This window comes from Piliocolobus tephrosceles, chromosome 13 (genome assembly GCF_002776525.5).
Source record: "Piliocolobus tephrosceles isolate RC106 chromosome 13, ASM277652v3, whole genome shotgun sequence".
NCBI lineage: Eukaryota > Metazoa > Chordata > Mammalia > Primates > Cercopithecidae > Piliocolobus > Piliocolobus tephrosceles.
In genome coordinates, this window is record NC_045446.1 from 7,955,032 (window position 1) to 7,974,735 (window position 19,704).

Below are 19,704 nucleotides of genomic sequence, written 5' to 3' on the forward strand. Positions count from 1 at the left end.
GGTAACTGTTGTTTAACTTTAAAACAAAGTACTGTTTTCTAAACTAGCACTACTTTACATTCTCAACAGAAGATATGAAAGTTCTGCTTGTGCCACACACTTGCCAACACCTGGCGCTATCAGTCTCTTAAATTTTAGCCGTATGTAGAGGGTAAAGAGTGGTAGTTCATTATGGCTGGAAATTGCTTTTCTCTGATGATTAATAATGTGAGTATTTTATGTAGCTCCTGGCCATTGTTTTGTCTTACAAAACAATGTGAAGCATACTTTGAAATCTTTTGTGCATTTAAAAACTGGGGTTATTATTATTGAATTGTAAGAGTTCTTTACAGTCTTTTGTCAGATTTATCTATCGTAAACATTTTATCCCATATTGCACATTTTCTTTACCCCTTTCTGAAGAGCAAATATTTTAATTTTGATAAAGTTCAATTTAGCATTCATTTATTTTATGGTGTGTGCTTTTTGTATCCTACTTAGAAAATCTTTTCACACCCAGAAGTCACATGAACATTTTCCCCTATAATTTTTCCAGAAGTTTTATAGTTTTAACTTTCAGGACTTTGTTCCATTTTGAGCTTTCTGTGCAGCATATAAGGTATGGGTTAATGTTCGTTTTCTTCCACACAAGTATTTAGTTGCTGCTGTACCATGTGTTGAAAAGATGTTCCTTTCCCCATTGAATTGCCTCAGGACCTCTGCTGCAAATCAATTGTCTATTTACGTGTGGACCTATTTCTGGATTGCATCTTCTCATTTATGTACATGTCTATTCTTTTGCCAGTATCACAGCCTTGCGGTGCTGTAAAAGTCAGCCCTCAATTTTTGCTGGCTTTGCCAGTTCTAAGTACTCTGCATTCCATACACATTTTAGAACCAGCTTTTCAATTTCTACAACAATATTCCTCTTCTTAAAATTTATTTCATTCAATGTTAGTATTGCCACTTCAGCTTTCTTACGTATATTCTTTTCATGGTATAATCTTTTTCCATCCTTTTACTTTTAACCTGTGTCTCTGTGTTTAAAGTGTGTCTCTTCTAAGCAGGTAAAATATACAAATCTTACAACAGTAAATTTCCATTTGCCCTGCCCCATCTTAGTGCTATTGTTGTCATAATTACACCTATATATACATTACATGTTTAAAAGGTTTTTTATTTTTTAGGTAGAGAAAAGGTCTCACCATGTTGCCCAAGCTGGCCTCGAACTTCTGGGCTCAAGCAATCCTCCCACCTTGGCCTTCTAAAGAGCTGAGATTACAGATGTGAGCCACCGTGACCAACCTATATGGACATTATAAACCCAGCACTACAGTGTTACAAAATCTTTAAAATCTTGTTTCTTATGTCACCAGCAGGCACAGTGGCACACGCCTGTAGTCTCAGCTACTCAGGAGGCTGAAGCAGGACAAAAGCTTGAGACCAGGAGTTCAAGGCTATAGTGCACCGTTAATTGTCCTTGTGAATAGCCAATGCACTCAAGCCTGGGCAACACAGTGAGAGCCGCATCTCAAAAATAAAAAAATAAAAAAAATAAAAATAAATCATATGTATCTTAAAGAAATTAGAGAAGGAAAAAAATTCATAGTTTTTTATTTCCAGTGATCTTCATTTCTTCCTGCAGATGAGTTACCACCTGGTATCATTTCCCTTCCTTCTGAAAACTTCTTTTAGTGTAAGTCTGCTGGTGATTAATTCTCTCAATTTTTGTTTTTCTGAAAATGTCTTTAGCCCTCATTTTTGAAAATTGTTTCTCTGGATACTGGATTCTTGGTTGACAGGGTTTTTCTTTCAGTATTTGACTATACTGTTCTAGTGTTTTTTGGCTTCCTTCGTTTCTGATGAAAAGTCAGAAAAGTTATTTGTAACATTGATCCCTTTTATGTAATGTGTCACTTTTCTCTGCTTCCCCTCCCCACACAAGTTCAGAGACATAATGTGCCAATGTTGTAACAAGGTTCAGAGGGTGGCACACCTCACACACATGCACGAACACCCAATTGTCATACTCATGAGCTGCAAAAGGATCTCTATCTGCTTTTAAGATTTTCTTTTTATCTTTGGTTTCAGCAATTTGACTATGATGTGCCTATGAGTGCTTTTTCTTTGTGCTTAGACTTCATTGAACTTATTGAATCTATAAATTAGTGTTTTCTACCATATTTGAGAAGTTTGGGGATATTATTTTTTCAAATATTGTTTTTTGCCTATTTTTCTCTTCCCTTTCTAGGACTCCAAGTACACTTATATTAGGTTACTTGATATCGTCCTACAAGTCTCTGAGGCTCTACTAACTTTTCTTCAATCTTTGCTCCTCTCTTCATTGGGTGGGATAATTTCTATTGATCTATCTTCAACTGCACAGATTATTTTCTCCGTCATTTCAAAACCGCTGTTGAGCACATCTAGTGAGCTTTTTTTTTTTTTTTTTGAGACATGTTGTCAGCCAGGCTGGAGCGCAGTGGCATGATCACAGCTCACTGCAGCCTCAATCTCTTGGGCTCAAGCGATCCTCCCACCTTAGCCTCCCAAGAAGCTGGGACTACAGGCACCTACCATCATGCCTGGCTCATTTTAAAATTGCTTTGTAGAGGTGGGGTCTATGTTGCCAGGGCTGGTCTCAAACTCCTGAGCTCAAGTGATCCTCTTGCCTTGACCTCCCAAAGTTGTGGGATTATAGGTGTAAGCCACTGCACCCGGCCTCCAGTTAGTTTTTATTTCAGCTATTACTTATTTGAGCTCTACAACTTCCATTTTTTTTACTTTCCATTTCTTTGTTACAATCTGTTCAGTTATTTTTCCTTTAATTTCCTTCCTATTTTTCCTTTAATTCTTTGATCAAATTTTCCTATAATTCTTTGATCACAGGACAGCAGCTCTGCAGTCTGCCTGCAAAATCCAACACTGTACCCACTTAGACGCTCAGAGTCAGTCTCTATTGACTGCTTTTCTTCCTCAGTATGAGTTACACTTTCCACATTATTTACATGTCTAGTAATTGTAGATCGAAAACTTGGCATTGTAGATAAAATGTTATAGCAACTCTGGATTCTACTGTGTTATTCTGAGGACTTTCTTTTTTTATATTCTAGTAGGCAGTTAACTTGCCTAGATTAAAACTGCAAACTGTCTCTCCTATGGTATGGAGCAGCTGCTATCTCTGCTCAGCTCTTACAATGTCTAGCCTAGCTCCCTGGGGTCTCCCATGCTTCTGTGTAATCTGGCAGACAGCCAAGGATTTAGATTGATCATACTCAGATTTAGGGGCTCATACTCTCTGATTTTTGTGTTCTTGTGATTTCCTCCTAAGTTTTCAGCTGCTTGGGCAATATTAGGGTCTTTCTTCTCAACCCCAAGCCAGTAAGCCTTCAGCTTTCCACAGCTTCGCTGTTCACAGTTTAGGGATATACTGTTTTAAAAAGCATGAACCTCACAGATCTCATATAGTATAGGTCTGTCTTTTAAGGGTAGATTCCTCTCTAGCCTCTGTCTGCTTGCTTTGTTTCATTGGTTGGCTGGTTTTTATTTTTGTTTTTGTTTTGCTGGGCTCCCTGGGATTTCACCTATACATTTAGAGTTTAACAGTCAACCAGGAATTTGGGCAGTTTTCACTTAGATATGGGGCCTCACCCTTTCTGTAGTCCTCTCTTGTTTCCAGGATTCCCCCTGGACTTTCCAGCTTCTCTTCCATCCCTGACTTCTCTTCTTTGGCACCTCTCATCTGTAAGGCTGCAGCTTTTCACTGCTATTTCATTCTACTGAAACCACTATGGGTAATGATGCATAACTTCTGGCAAAAAAGTCATAAACTTGCAATTCTTGCTCCTTCTATTATAGTGTTTCAGGAGTCAACTCTCCTCCAGGTTCTAGGGAAAGTTTTTGGATGCTTTTAGTTGTTTCTTATATTTTACCCAGATCTTTCAGTTGTTATCTGTAGGAGGGTTTATGCAACCACTTCACTCAATCTCCCTTAATGGAAATTTCCTCTAATCCAACAGAAAGTAATTTACTTTGTGGATTTTTAAAAATAATACCTTACTTTTAAAAGCACAGTGCTATACACAAAACATTTAAAAGTAATAAATTTTCAAGTAATGAACAATAACACTTCAGTAGCAAAGCCTTAATTGTCTTTAGAAATTTATGAGTTCAAATATTCCAAATGTTGCATGTGATAAAGTCATATAGCGAAGGTAGAAAGGCTTAAAGTGTTTTTTTCTGTTTTAGTGAAAAGGAAACAACATAAAAGAATAGCTCAGTTAGATACAGGAATTATGTTCCTAGAAAAGATTCCATTTCCTGCCTAAAAATCAGCAGAACCCAGTCTTTTCTATATTTAGTAAATGGAGAAGATGGGAAAAGCTAGAACTCTTTCAGTTTTGTTTTGGTTTTGTTAATCTCAATGGTTATTTTTGGGAGAAAAAGAAAGAACGTATGTCAGTGGATCAAATAACTGTATTATGGATTACTGTATTGGATTCCAATTGCTGTAGAGAATAATTACTATTTTATATGTCTTTAATAAAGTATAAATATTCACAGATGGTCTGCTATGTGCAAAGCACTATATGATAGGAATAGAGAGATGGGATGTTGAGGTAGGAATTGAACAAATATGAATAAGATCAGTTTTAGCCGGGCACAGTGGCTCAAGCCTGTAATCCCACTTTGGGAGACCTAGGTGGATGGATCACTTGAGGTTGGGAGTTTGAGATCAGCCTGACCAACATGGAGAAACCCCATCTCTACTAAATATACAAAATTAGCCAGGCGTGGTGGTGCATGCATGTAATCCTAGCTACTCAGGAGGCTGAGGCAGGAGAATTGCTTGAACTCGGGAGGCAGAGGTTGCAGTGAGTCGAGATGGCGCCACTGCACTCCAGCCTGGGTAACAAGAGCAAAACTCCGTCTGAAAACAAAACAAAACAAAAAAGATCAGTTTTGCCCCCAAAGATCTTATAATGTACTGAACAGACATGTAAAACACACACACACACACACACACACACACACACACGGGAACACAAGATATGGAATGGATGTAGAAAGGAAAGTTAAGTGCTGTTTATAGGCCGGGTACTTGACTTAATCTCACAATTTCAAATACAAAGTTAATGTTATGCTATGAGCTGCTTTTTAAAATGCATGTTTATAAAATATTTGTTTTTGAAGTAATACTTCAAAAAGTAGAAAAAGTAGAAATACACAGTAGAAAAAACTCTTATTTTGGAAATACATAATAAAGTGGAACAATCCTATAAATCACCAGAGAAGATCACTGTTAAAAGTCTGAAGAAAAAAAGTGCACATTGGCCGGGGACGGTGGCTCACACCTGTAATCCAGGCACTTTGAGAGGCCAAGGCAGGTGCATCACCTGAGGTCAGGAGTTTGAGACCAGCCTGACCAACATGGGTGAAAACCCGTCTCTACTAAAAATACAAAAATTAGTCATGTGTGGTGGCGCACGCCTGTAATCTCAGCTACTCGGGAGGCTGAGGCAGAAGACTTGCTTGAACCCAGGAGGCAGAGGTTGCAATGAGCCAAGATCAAGCCATTACACTCCAGAATGGGTGACAGAGTGAGACCCTATTTCAAACAAACAAACAAAAAAAAGTGTGTGTGCATGTACACATGCTCACACATACCTTTGAGCATATACTTCTGTGCTGCTCCATCTCTTTTCGACCAAATGTATCACATTTAGCAACTGTTAAGTGGACACCTTTCCATATTAAAACATATACGACTTCATTCTGTTTTGTTTTGTTTCATTTTGAGATGGAGCCTCACTCTGTGACCCAGGCTGAAGTGCAGTGGTACGATGTTGGCTCACTGCAACCTCCGCCTCCCTGGTTCAGGCGATTCTCGTGCCTCAGCATCATGAGTAGCTGGGATTACAGGTGTGTGCCAACATGCCCAGCTAATTTTTGTATTTTTAGTAGAGACGAGGTTTCACCATGTTGGCCAGGCTGGTCTTGAACTCCCGACCTCAAGTGATCTGCCCTCCTTGGCCCCCCAAAGTGCTGGGATTACAGACGTGAGCCACCACACCCAGCCTGACTTCATTCCTTTTAATGGTTATAATATTTAGTCAAAATAAATATACTACTTAATCAGTCCTTCTGATGAGCATTTGACTTTTTTGTAGTTTTTAGTTATTACAAAGTTATTGTAGTGTTTCTATGATATATGTTCTTAAAACTGAAAGTGCTAAGTTAAAAGGACTAAACATTTAAATTTTTAATGGCAGGCCAGGCTTGGTGCTCACACCTGTAATGCCAGCACTCTGGGAAGCCAAGGTAAGAGGATCATTTGAGGCCTGGAGTATGAGTCCAGCCTGGGCAACAGGAGACACCCTTCACTACAAAAAAATACAAAAATTAGCCAGGCAAGCTGATGTGTGCCTGTAGTCCCAGCTACTTGGGAGGCTGAGCTGGGAGGATCACTTGAGCCCAGCCCAGGAGGTCAAGGCTGCAGTGAGTTGTGATCACACCAATGCACTCTAGCCTGGGCAACAGAGTGAGACTCTGTCTCAAAAAATAATAATTAATTTTTAAAAAGTAAATTTTGGGCCAGGCACGGTGGCTCAAGCCTGTAATCCCAGCACTTTGGGAGGCCGAGATGGGTGGATCACGAGGTCAGGAGATCGAGACCATCCTGACTAATATGGTGAAACCTCGTCTCTACTAAAAAACACAAAAAACTAGCCGGGCGAGGTGGCGGGTGCCTGTAGTCCCAGCTACTCAGGAGGCTGAGGCAGGAGAATGGCGTAAACCCAGCAGGCGGAGCTTGCAGTGAGCTGAGATTGCGCCACTGCACTCCAGCCTGGGTGACAGAGCGAGACTCCGTCTCAAAAATAAATAAATAAATAAATAAAAATAAAAGTAAATTTTTAATGGCTATTGCCCAACTCGCTTTCAAAAGGATTATGCCAATTACACTCAACAAACTACAAGAGCGTCTCAGGTATTTTTTTTCCTTATGTCTTTTTTTTTATGGCCATATATTTCATTTCTAAATTTTAAATTTTTATTTTTAATTTTTGTGGGTACACAGAAAGTGTATATATTCATGGGTTATTTGAGATACTTTGATACAGGCATGCAATGCATAATAATCACATCAGGGTAAATGGGGTATCCATCACCTCAAGCATTTATCATTTGTGTCACAGACAACAGTTATTTTTATATTACAATTACTTCTGACTATAGTCACACTGTCGTGCTAGCAAATACTATCTTTTATTTATTCTTTCTTTTTGTACCCATTAACTAACCCCACTTCCCTCACACTCCCACCTACCCTTCCCAGGCTCCAGGAATCACCCCTTTACTCTCTATTCTACATGTTTTAAATCCATAATAGTTATTATTTTTGCTTTTTACTGTCAACTACCATTTAGAAAAATTACAACATTAGAAAATTTGTTATGTTTACCTACATACTTACTATTTTTAGCATTCTTTATTCCTCTAATTTGACCCAAGTTTCCATTGCTATCATCTTCCTCTTAACCAGGAGAATGTTCTTTACTACTTTGAGCCTCAGCTATTTTTATACATTATCTTACATTTACGCAAATATTTGGCAGTTTTGGTGTTCTTCCTTTCTTCTTGTGGATCCGAATTACTGTCCATTGGTAGAATTTTCCTCTCAGTCAAAACACTTCTTTCAGGTAGATCTGGTAGCAAGCAATTCTTAGTCTTTGCTTATCTAGGAATGTCTTTATTTTGCCTTCATTTTTGAAGAATAGTTTTGCTAGATATAAAGATTTTGATTTGGTTTTTTCTTTCAGTACTTTGAATATGTCATTCCATTGCCTTCTACCCTACACTGTTTCTGCTGAGAAGTCAGCAAACATTCATACTGTTACAATAAAAAACTTGAGGAGTTATCTTTTTCTTGCTGCTTTCAAGACATTCTTACTCTTTTTGTCTTTTTTTGTTTGTTTTTAGACAGTGTCTTACTTGGTCACCTAGGCTGGAATGCAGTGGCATGATGTCGGCTCACTGCAAGCTCCACTTCCCAGATTCAAGCAATTCTCCTACCTCAGCCTCCCACGTAGCTGGGACTACAGGCATGCACCATCACGCCTAGCTAATTTTTGTATTTTTTAGTAGAGACGGGGTTTTTGCCATGGCTGGTCTCGAACCCCCGACCTCAAGTGATCTGCCCGCCTTGGCCTCCCAAACTGCTGGGATTACAGGCGTGAACCACTGCATCCGGCCTCTTTTTGTCTCTGCCTGTCAATTATTTGACCAGGATATGCCTAGGTGTGGATCCCTCAATATTTATGCAATTTGAAGTTTTCATAGATTCATGATTTTCATCAAATGTAGGAAGTTTCTGGCTGTTAATTCATTCATTTTTTTTTTCCTGCCCTTTCTTCTCCTTTCTTTGTGGGATTCTGTGACTTGTGTGTTGGTATGCCTGATGTCCCATAGATCTCTGAAGCTCTGTTCATTTTTTTCCCTCAGGTTCTTCAGATTGGCAGTTTCTAGTGATCTATCTTAAGTTCACCAGTTCTTTCTTCTGTGTCTCAAATCTGCTGTTGAATTCCTATAGCAAATTTTTAATTTTAGTTACTGTATTTTTCATCTCCAGAATTTGCATTTGGTTCTTTTCTATAGTTTGTTTTATTGAGATTTATTGAATCACTGTCATCATACATTTATTTAAATATTTAAACATGACATACATAGTTTCCTGTATTTCCTGAACACATCTATGATAGCTGTGCTGAAGTCTTTGTTTACTAAACCTAACATCTAGGCTCACTCAGAAACAGTTTCTATTGACTGATTATCTTCCCTGAATATGAACCACCCTTTCCTGGTTTTTTTTTTTTTTGTCCCATTAGTGTTTTTTTTTTGTTTGTTTTCTATAGCCTTCCCTTGCAGACATAACCATAATAAATTACAGACAAAATTTTTAAAAACTAGATGTTTTAGAGAATATATTGTAGCAACTCTCAACTGTAACTTTTCATGTGCGTTTTTTATTTCTTTAGTAATCTGCCTCGACTAAATCTACAAAATCTGTCTCCCCTGTGATGTGTGGCTATTTGATGTCTACTCAGTTTCTTTTCTTCTTTTTTTGCCAGTTTTTCTTTTCAAATTCTTGTTTTTATTTTTAAGCCTGACTTGCTAACACACAGCTTAGTGATCAGGCAATGATTGGTTATACGTTGTGTTCGCATCTCTTGAGCCTGCTAGGTAGGCTTCCAACCTCTGCCCATGGGTCTGTGCAGGGTTAGGGAGCAAAAAGTTCAAGCAGTTTTCAGGTCTACCCCACTTTTCCTTTCGGATCAGCCCTCTTGTATTTCCTCTATACATTCATGCAGATTCCCAGCCAATCAGGGACAAACAGGTACCATGGGATCGCTCTAGTCTTACCTGCATGTGAGCAGAGGCTTCTAAGTCAGCCAGAAATGTGTGGACAGCCCTTCAGACCCCTCTAAAACTGTCTCATTTCCAGGATCTCAATTAAGTTTTGGGCTAGTTTGTCAGTCTGTTGCTTGACCCACTTGGGATATCTCTCTCACTACCAGAACTGTTGGCCTTCCTTTTCTCTTGCTACTGAGGCTCATTACTTTCACTGTCAATACCACCGGATGGGGGCTTTTCACCTGCTCCAAATCAAGTGAGTTCTCTGTAGTAGCCAAGCTGCTAGTTTTCAGGGCCTGCTCTACCCTGACAGAACTACCACACCAGTGGCAGGAGGGGATGAGAGTAACCCCCTATCACTGTAGGCAAGGACGTCACAGACTCCCATTTTTCTTACTTGAAGTTTGGCGGTTTCTCTTGGATAAATGCTTCTCCATTTATTTCTTGCATTTATTCTACTTCTACAGCCCTGAAACAGTTGCTTTTGACAATTTTGTCTGGTATTATTGTTGTTTTGTGGGGAGAAATTTTGACTTCCTCACTGTAACTATTAAAGTTCTGATTCTGTCCTCAGCTACTTAAATGCCCTCTTCCATCTTCAAACGTATTGCCTCATCACATGACATAAAAGTGCATTGTAAGTCAACTGTGAGATCATCAAGAATCATGAACAGGCCTGGAGTGATGGCTCATGTCTGTGATCCCAGCACTTTGGGAGACCAAAGTGGTGGATCACCTGAGGTCAGGAGTTCGAGACCAGCCTGGCCAACATGGTGAAACCCCATCTCTACTAAAAATACAAAAAATTAGCCAGGCGTCGTGGTGCATGCCTGTAATCCCAGCTACTTGGGAGGCCAAGGCAAGAGAATTGCTGGAACCTGGGAGGTGGAGGTTGCAGTGAGCTGAGATTGTGCCACTGCACTCCAGCCTGGGCAACAGAGTGAGATCCATCTCAAAGAAAAAAAAGAATAATGAACATTAATTCATACCAGTTGTCTTTCTAAGCTATTATATCATGCATTTCTAGGTCTTGAGAGTGGAAAATGTAAAAGATTGCTGTACAACTCTATAATGATCTAATAATAAACCAAATGTCTGCGTTTCCTTCGAGTCTTATCTAAGCACCTGGAACAAGGTTTTTTTCTTTTTTTTTTTTGAGACAGAGTCTTGCTTTGTCGCCCAGGCTGGAGTGCAGTGGCACGATCTCAGCTCACGAAAGCTCTGCTTCCTGGGTTCACACCATTCTCCTGCCTCAGTCTCCCAAGTAGCTGGGACTACAGGCGCCCGCCACCATGCCCGGCTAATTTTTTTGTATTTTTAGTAGAGGGGGTTTCACTGTGTTAGCCATGATGGTCTTGATCTCCTGACCTCGTGATCTGCCCACCGTGGCCTCTTAAAGTGCTGGGATTACAGGCGTGAGCCACCATGCCCAGCCAGCACCTGGAGCAAGTTTTACCTTCATTCTCACATGAACGAAAACTCCTGATAGCTTTCTATGTATATTTGCACAAATAACAAATTCAAGATTTGTTTTCCTCTTCTCTAAAAAACTGTTCACTCTCTCAATATGATACCTTACCCTACTGAAACTGCAAATCACCTGGCTGGCTCTTGTCATACAGCAAACACATATTATTGTTACTATTAGTTTTCTCATTCTTTGATAAGGACCCATCCCAAGAAAAGGCTAAATATATAGTCCGTTATCAGTAAGATGCAAACAGGAATCGAGGTTCAAGAACTTCTGACTCTTAGTTCTATGAATACGCACCTCACAAAATTAAAAGCATTTTTCAATATTGTTACCATGTTGATACCATTAAGTTTGTGACAAAGTATTTATTTCACACAGTCCACTCTAAGTTAATTCCAATATTACTTATGAAACTTTTAAAAATGCTTTGTTTCACAAAAGTCTTGGGGCCAGGAGCAATGGCTCACATCTGTAATCTCAGCACTTTGGGAGGCCAAGGGGGGGCAGATCACTTGAGGTTAGGAGTTGGAGACCAGCCTGGCCAACATAGCGAAACCCCTTTCTACTAAAAAACCAAAAATTAGCTGGGCATGGTGGTGTGTGCCTGTAAACCCAGCTACTTGGGAGGCTGAGACATGAGGATCGCCTGAACCCAGGAGGCAGAGGTTGCAGTGAGCCAAGATTGTGCCACTGCACTCCAGCCTGGACAACAGAGTGAGACTCTGCCTAAAAAAAAAAAAAAACAAAGGAAGGTCTTGAACAGCAAATGGCTCCCCAAACTAGGTATCATACATTAAATCAGGGCAAAAATCATGGCAAACTAAATTTCCCATTCATTTCTTCCCGGGGGTTAGTGGTAGAACATGACAGGCAGATACGAATGGGAAGTGCAGTAACAATACTAACGAGGACTCAGAAGCAACGAGTCCCAGCCTCTGGAGAACCCGCAGCACATTGGCATCAAGCAGACAAATGAGCCTTTGCTCTACGGGCTTTGGACCTGTTCCAGAACCCCTCCCAGCCAGGGCAGAGCTCACAACACTGCAGCCTCCAAAGTGCTCCAACAGGGGATGTTCCACCTGGGGAAGGGAAGATGCTACAGGTGATGTCTCCTTTACAGCAAGAAGCTTTAAATAATCCAGACTAAGTCTCTTGAAGCCAGCAGTCCATTACAAGTAGCGTTAACTGGTAAGGTGGAATTGATTACAAGAAGGTAATTCAATTGCAAGACTCCTGACAACACTATAATCTAATACTGCTTAGGAGGGAAATCACTCTTTCTCTTTGGCATTTTCATTAACAGCATCACCTGACTGCAGTTTAAAAAGCACCATCAGGAAAAATGCCTCTTTCACTGTCCTTCCTAGATAGATTAATCTGACCTGTCTCTAAATAATGGAATTTCTATTCAAGTCCCAGCTTGTGATTCATTTTGTTTGCCCAGTAATGGCATGCGAGATGACAAATATTCATGGATTGCGGGTTTTTTCCATGAAGGTGGCTAACAAGTTAAGGGGACAGTGTTGAAACCTAAGACATCATTCAGAGAAACTCAAGCCTCGCAGGGCTGCTCTCCTCGGAGAAGCAGTGTTAAATGGCAGCAGCCTGAACCTTTTTCCCTCCATTTTTTTTCTCTCAGTAGAGACGAGGTCTCACTATGTCGACCAGGCTGGTCACCAACCTTCTTCTCTTTTTCAGGAGCCCCACTCCCATACAGCTTAAATTGAAAGTTCTTACTATCAGGTTTCACACAATTATCTCCTTCCTCTTTTTTAAAATAAAATGCTGATAAGTCAGGCGCAGTGCCTCATGCCTGTAGTCCCCAGCACCTTGGGAGGCCAAGGTGGGAGGATTGCCTGAGCTCAGAAGTTGAAGACCAGCCTGGGCACCATGGTGAAACCCCGTCTCTACTAAAAAATACAACAAATTAGCTGGGCGTGGCAAGCTGGGACCACTGGGTGGCAAGTGCCTGTGGTCCCAGCTACTCAGGAGGATCAGGTGTGAGGATCAGGTGAAGGTTGCAGTGAGCTGAAATCATGGCACTGCACTCCAGCCTGGGCAACAGTGCGAGACCTCGTCTCACCCAAAAAAATAAAAATAAATAAAAAAATGCTAACTCTTAAGTGATGAACACATTTTACCTGGGTTTTAGAAAAAATACATGCAGCCCAGCTGGGCAGTGACTTCACACCTATAATCCCAGCACTCTGGGAGCCGGGGCAGGAGGATCAGTTGAGCCCAGGAGAGCAGCCTGGACAACATATCAAAACTGCATCTCTGGCCAGGAGCGGTGACTCACACCTGTAACCCCAGCACTTTGGGAGGCTGAGGCGGGCAGATTACTTGAGGTCAGGAGTTTTGAGACCAGCCCAGCGGCCAACATAGTGAAATCCTGTCTCTACTAAAAATACAAAAACATCTTTCCCTGTCTACTGAAGTAAAATTCGTGAATAACTTCTCCAAACATTCCTAACCAAAACTCTCATACGTTAGGAGAAAGTTCTGAACTAGAGCTCAGTTGAAAATCTCCTTGGTTTGCAAGCACAGCTGTAGAGCTAAAGCTTCAGCACCTTTCAAAAGCTTGTCAGAAATGCAGAATTACAGGCCCCACCCCAGGCCAGCTGAATCAGAATCTGCATTTTAACAAGATACACAGAATATTCTTACCCACATTAGAGTTTGAGAAGCACTGAGCTATGGTGCACTTTCGATTAAGGTTTTTACTACATAAGAGTTGGATTTTGAGCAAAAATCACATTATCAGATTCAGTACGTGGGTAAAGGTTGGTTTTGTCAAATACAAGCAGGCCTTCTCCTGTAGTCTGGCACCACTTGAGTAACTACCGTCAATATTTGCAACTTTACAACCACTATGGACAACAGTTTGGAGGTTCCTCGAAAACTAAAAATAGAGCTACCTTACAATCCAGCAATCCCATTGTTGGTATATACCCCAAATAAAGGAAATCAGTATAGAAGAGGTCTCTGCATTCCCATGTTTACTGCAGCACTCTTCACAACAAGCAAGATTTGAAATCAAGTGTCTATCAACAGACGAATGGATAAACAAATGCAGTGCATATACACAATGGAGTACTATTCGGCCACAAAAAAGAATGTGAACCTTTGGATGGATGGATGAAACATGGATGGCACTAGGTCATTATGTTAAGTAAAATAAGCCAGGCACAGAAAGGCAAACTTCACATGTTCTCACTTACTTGTGAGAGCTAAAAATTAATACAATTAAACTCATGGAGACAAAGAGTAGAAGGATGGTTACCATAGGCTGGGAAGGGTAGTGGTGGGGGGTGGGGGTCGGGGGTCAGTGGGAGGGAAGTGGGGAGGGCTAATGGATAAAAAAAAAAAAAAAGTTACAAAGCATGAATAAGACCTAGTATTTGCTAGCACAACAGGGTGACTATAGTACAAAATAATTTAATTATACATTTTAAAGTAACTAAAAAGTATAACTAGATTGTCTGTAACACAAAGGATAAATGCTTGAGTTGGACACCCCACTTACCCTAATGTGATTATTATGCATTGCATCCCTGTATCAAAACATCTTATGCAACCCATATATACACCGACTATGTACCCACAAACATTACATTAAAAATATATATATTTCAGACTTAGCCACCACTATCTCAAGCACATCATGAAAACGAAAGGTAAACAGCAGCATGAGGTTTTCAGGTTGCAAGCACTGGTTTCATAACAGGCTTGGTGTGCCTAAGGGTCACCTGGGGAACCTGTTTAAAAATGCAGACAGTGGAGAGGCGCAGTGGCTCACGCCTGTAATCCCAGCACTTTGGGAGGCCGAGGTGGGCAGATCACGAGGTCAAGAGATCGAGACCATCCTGGCTAATACGGTGAAACCCCATCTCTACTAAAAAATACACAAAATAGCTGGGCATGGTGGCGCATGCCTGTAGTCCCAGCTACTCGAGAGGCTGAGGCAGGAGAATGGTGTGAACCCAGGAGACGGAGGTTGCAGTGATCCAAGATTGTGCCAGCTTGGGCAACACAGCGACACTCCGTCTCAAAAAAAATGCAGACAGCAAGAGTTCACCTCTCAAGAGTCCTATTTAGTAGGTTCATCAGCAGGGAGCCTAACAATAATAGGAAACATGATATCAGGTCTGGGATTAGGGTGAGGCAAGCAAGGGACCCAGGGTACAAAACTTAAAGAAGTGCTTGCTCTCCGGTGTGTGCAAGCGCCAAGACAATAAGTGCCTCCTCCCACACTTCATGGGGCATCTCACTTGACTCACCCTAGTCTTGGTCCTGCAAGATATAGGGTAGTTCATGGACCAGCAGCATCAGCATGGCCTGGGGACTTATTAAAAATGCAAAATCTGGCTGGGCACCATAGCTCACCCTGTAATCCTACTTTGGGTGGTTGCTCTCGGGGACAGGATTTCAAGACCAGCCCAGGTAATACGGCAAGACTCCCATCTCTATAAAAAAATTTTTTTGGTCGGGCGTGGTGGCTCACGCCTGTAATCCCAGCACTTTGGGAGGCCAAGGCGGGTGGATCACAAGGTCAGGAGATCAACACCATCCTGGCTAACATGGTGAAACCCCATCTCTACTAAAAGTACAAAAAATTAGCCGCGCGTGGCAGCGTGCGCCTGTAGTCCCAGCTACTCGGAGGCTGAGGCAGGAGAATGGCGTAAACCCGGGAGGCGGAGATTGCAGTGAGCCGAGATCGCGCCACTGCACTCCAGCCTGGGCAACAGAGCAAGACTCAGTCTCAAAAAAAAAAAATTTTTTTTTTAATTACCCGGGCACAGTGGCAGAAGTCTGCAGTCTTGTCTACTCAGAAGGCTGACGCAGGAGGATCACTTCAGTCCACGAGTTTGAGGCTGCAGTGAGCCAAGATCAGGTCACTGCACTCTAGCCTGAGTGAAAGAGTGTGATACTGTCTAAGAAAAAAAAAGGTGGGGAGGGAGTGCAAAATCTTGGCCTACCCCAGACCTACTGAATCAGAATTTGCATTTTAGGCTGGGTGCCATGGCTCACGCTTGTAATACTAGCACTTTGGGAGGCCAAGGCAGGTGGATCACCCAAGGTCAGGAGTTCAAGACCAGCCTGGCCAACATGATGAAACCCTGTCTCTACTAAAAATAGAAAAATTAATTGGGCATGGTGGTGGGTGCCTGTAATCCCAGCTACTCGGGAGTCTGAGGCATGAGAATCGCTTGAACCCGGGAGACAGAGGTTGCAGTGAGCTGAGACTGTGCCACTGCACTCCAACGTGGGAGACAAGAGGGGACCCCCATCCAAAAAAAAAAAAAAAGAAAAACAAACGCCGGGCGCGATGACTCATGCCTGTAATCCCAGCACTTTGGGAGGCCCAGGCGGGCGGATCACGAGGCCAGGAGTCCGAGATCATCCTGGTTAACACGGTGAAACCCCCTCTCTACTAAAAATATAAAAAATCAGCCGGGTGTGGTGGCAGGCACCTGTGGTCCCAGCTACTCAAGAGGCTGAGGCAGGAGAATGACATGAACCCGGGAGGCGGAGCTTGCTTGCAGTGAGCCGAGATCGTGCCACTGCACTCCAGCCTGGGCAACAGAGCGAGACTCCGTCTCAAAAAAAAAAAAAAAAAAAAAAAGAATTTGCATTTTAATAAGATCCTCAGGTTATTCCTGTTCACATTAAAGTCTGAGAATGAATAGAAGGGATGCTCAAATTTAGTCCTGCAACTGAAACCAAAACCCTAAGCACTTTTTAACCTATCATGCTGCATTTCTAAAATAGGAAAGAGTGAGTAATGGTTCTCCACTGGAGTCCAAAGGACAGCCCTACAAAGGCCAACATTATTGTCACCCCTTGGTCAATGGCCTGGATAACGACATAAGAGATGCTTATTAACCTGCAGGTGGCACAAAAGAGGAAGCTGTTGAGGCAGGAAGGAGCAGAGTCAGATCATCCCGACCGGCTGGATGCCAGGTAAGCGCATAACAAGTTTTACATTTAGGTTAAAAATTTCAGCAATGAAGGTATAAGATGTGTGTGGTGGTTTGCTTGGAAATAAAACATATGAAATATTCTAGGAAAAAATCCAAAAGTGTGTCATGAATTTAATATAATGGCATTTCAAAACAGCAGGAAAAAATGAATAATTCAATACTGTTGGAGTAACTAGGCAGCTAGCTGGAAAAAAAATTAATTTGAACCCCTATCTCACATCTTATTTTAAAATAAATTCTAGATGCATAAAAGATTTAAGTACATACATACACACAAACACACACACACTCACACAAATCCATTTAAGTACTAGCAGAAAATACGGGTATTTTTAAAATAGCCTCAAGTGGACAAGGCCTTTCTAAGTACGAATGAACTCTAAACGCATGAAGTCCAGGGGCCATTTTTAAAAAGATGGCTACATTTTATTACATTAAAGAAAAAATTCTGCACGGTAAACACCAATGTAAACACAGCCTGAAGACAAATCACAAAATGAAGGGGGTGGGGGGAGCAATTTGTGACTCATATCCAAGACATAGGGCTATTTTCAAAAATCCCCAAAAATCAAGAAGAAAAAAGCCCAAAAAGCCAGAGAAAAGTGGGCAACGCTGGGGCTGGAAAGCCTACGGAGGCTGGACGCTGTCCTCCAATAGCTGAAGGCCACTTCTGTAGAAGTGAAAAAACTGAGTCATTCGTTTCTACGGTTGAATCAGGACTCATGGTGGAAATTTCCATGAGTTAAGTTTTAGCCGAACATACAGAACTTACTAATAATTTGGGCAGTCCATACAATGGAATGGGCCTGCTTAAAAAAGTGCTGAATTCTGGCTCAGTGGAAGCACTCAGGCCAAGGCTAGATGAGGGTCAACTTGTATGAAGTTTTCTGGAAGGCATGAGATGGGAAACTAAACTGCACGATTGTTGAGGGTGCTTAAAACCCTAAAATTATGCAATTCTATTCAAAGACTACATCTACTCCGGAAAAGATAGAAGAATAAATCAAGTAAAGATGGGTTCTCACAGCGCCATAAAGACTGGAAGCCTTGGTGCTCATCAATCCTAGATTTTTATTCTAAGTAGGGTGTTCTCTAGAGTAGGGATGGAAGAGGATATGAAGGTTTTGTTAAATCACAACTCCTGCACTCAGGAATATTTTGGTTTGTTTTGGTTTTTGGCATGTCTGTGTGTGTGTGTGTGTGTGTGTGTGTGTGTGTGTGTGTGTGTGTGTCAGCAGGACTGGGCAGTCCCGTTTCACATTCCTCTCCTGGGCTCCCCAAACACTAAAAGCAAAAGCACAATTTTGAAAGAGAGTGAATTAGTACTGGAGGGTTATGTGCTTATAGTCACATAACCCGTGGGACATACTTACGTATCTATGTCATTTACAACAGTCCAATTATGAGCTAAAAGTCACAGACAAATCAATAGCTCAAGAATTCAACTGACAGGTGGACAGTGTTCCAGAAGCTAGTCTGGAAGGCACCTGGGCAGAATCTGAAACTAAGTTAAGAGGAGCGCAGAAGGCTGGGTGTGGTGGCTCATGCCTGTAATCCCAGCACTTTGGGAGGCCAAGGCAGGTGGATCACTTGAGGTCAGGAGTTCGAGACCAGCCTAGCCAACATGGTGAAACCCTGTTCCTGCTAAAAATACAAAAATTAGCCGGGCATGGTGGTAGGCACCTGTAATCCCAGTTACTCAGGAGGCTGAGACAGAAGAATTGTTTGAACTCAGGAGGTGGAGGTTGCATTGAGCTGAGATTGCACCACTGCACTCCAGCCTGGGTGACAGAGCAAGCCTCTGTCTCAAAAAAAAAAAAAAGTAGCACAGGAGAGGAGGCCAGCAGGGAGGAGGGCAGGCCTCAGGCAGCCATGGTACATGCTGAACCCATGCATGGTGTGTCTAGGTGACAGCGCTGGCATGTTTTCCACACAGAAAATCGCTCTGTAATACTAGTAATTTATCAACTAAAGTTAAAATGAAGAACCTTCATTTATCTTGAGTTCTAAAGCTTAAGCCAAAGCAATTTTGGTTGGAGAAAGCTGAAGAGCTAACAAAAACCCATAAAGATTCTGAAGGGAGCGCCTTACCTATCTCAGAGCTCGAGAAGTTGGCAACCATGAGTCCTTAGTGTGGCTTCTAATTTCTCCTCAAAATCAAGGGCTTCCTTTCTTTTTGATATTGACACGCCACTAAGTACTTTTTAGCCATTACTGGGAAAAGCTTTTAGTTCAAATATAATGAAAAGAATGAGTGGTGAGAAGAAATAAGATTTTTTTTTTTTTTTTTTTTTTTGAGATGCAGTCTATCTCTATTGCCCAGGCTGGAGTGCAGTGATGTGATCTCAGCTCACTGCAACCTCCACATTCCGGGTTCAAGCCATCTTCCTGCCTCAGCCTCCCAAGTAGCTGCACCACCACACCTGGCTAATTTTTGTATTTTTAGTAGAGACAGGGTTTCACCATGATGGCCAGGCTGGCCTCAAGTGATCCTGAGCCTCAGGTGATCCACCTGCCTCAGCCTCCCAAAGTGGCTGGGATTACAGGCGTGAGCCACTGCACCCAGCTGAAATAAGATATTTTTGAGGTAAGAGAGCAATAAATAAGAGAAGAAATAAGAAACCCAAAGAGGAGATAAGAAGGATTATTTCAGGCATAATTACCTAAGATTCAAGACAGAATAAAAGTGAGAAAATGCTGGGGAGTGAAGGGAATCCCCCATGATGGTGAGAAAAAGATGACACCGTGACCAAGTTTCTACACTGGCCATCAGGGGGCACCATTGCTCAGAACAACACCCTGGCGCCAGGGTACAGGGAGCCCTACCTAACTGGACTTCCATATGTATAGGCTGCT

At 41.7% G+C, this 19,704-nt stretch overlaps 2 protein-coding genes and 1 non-coding gene across 3 annotated transcripts in view; 1 reads left to right on the forward strand and 2 right to left on the reverse strand.

Annotated features, from left to right (window-relative positions):
* LOC111533669 (pyruvate carboxylase, mitochondrial-like) overlaps positions 1-19,704 on the forward strand; it is a 1,148,173-nt gene that overhangs the window by 779,050 nt on the left and 349,419 nt on the right. The gene's annotated exons all lie outside the window — the stretch shown is intronic.
* PACS1 (phosphofurin acidic cluster sorting protein 1) overlaps positions 1-19,704 on the reverse strand; it is a 174,070-nt gene that overhangs the window by 89,875 nt on the left and 64,491 nt on the right. The window lies entirely within an intron of this gene.
* Positions 1,924-2,028, reverse strand: LOC111522510. Its single transcript, XR_002725269.1, has one exon. It is a non-coding gene; the product is annotated as a small nucleolar RNA U13 (small nucleolar RNA).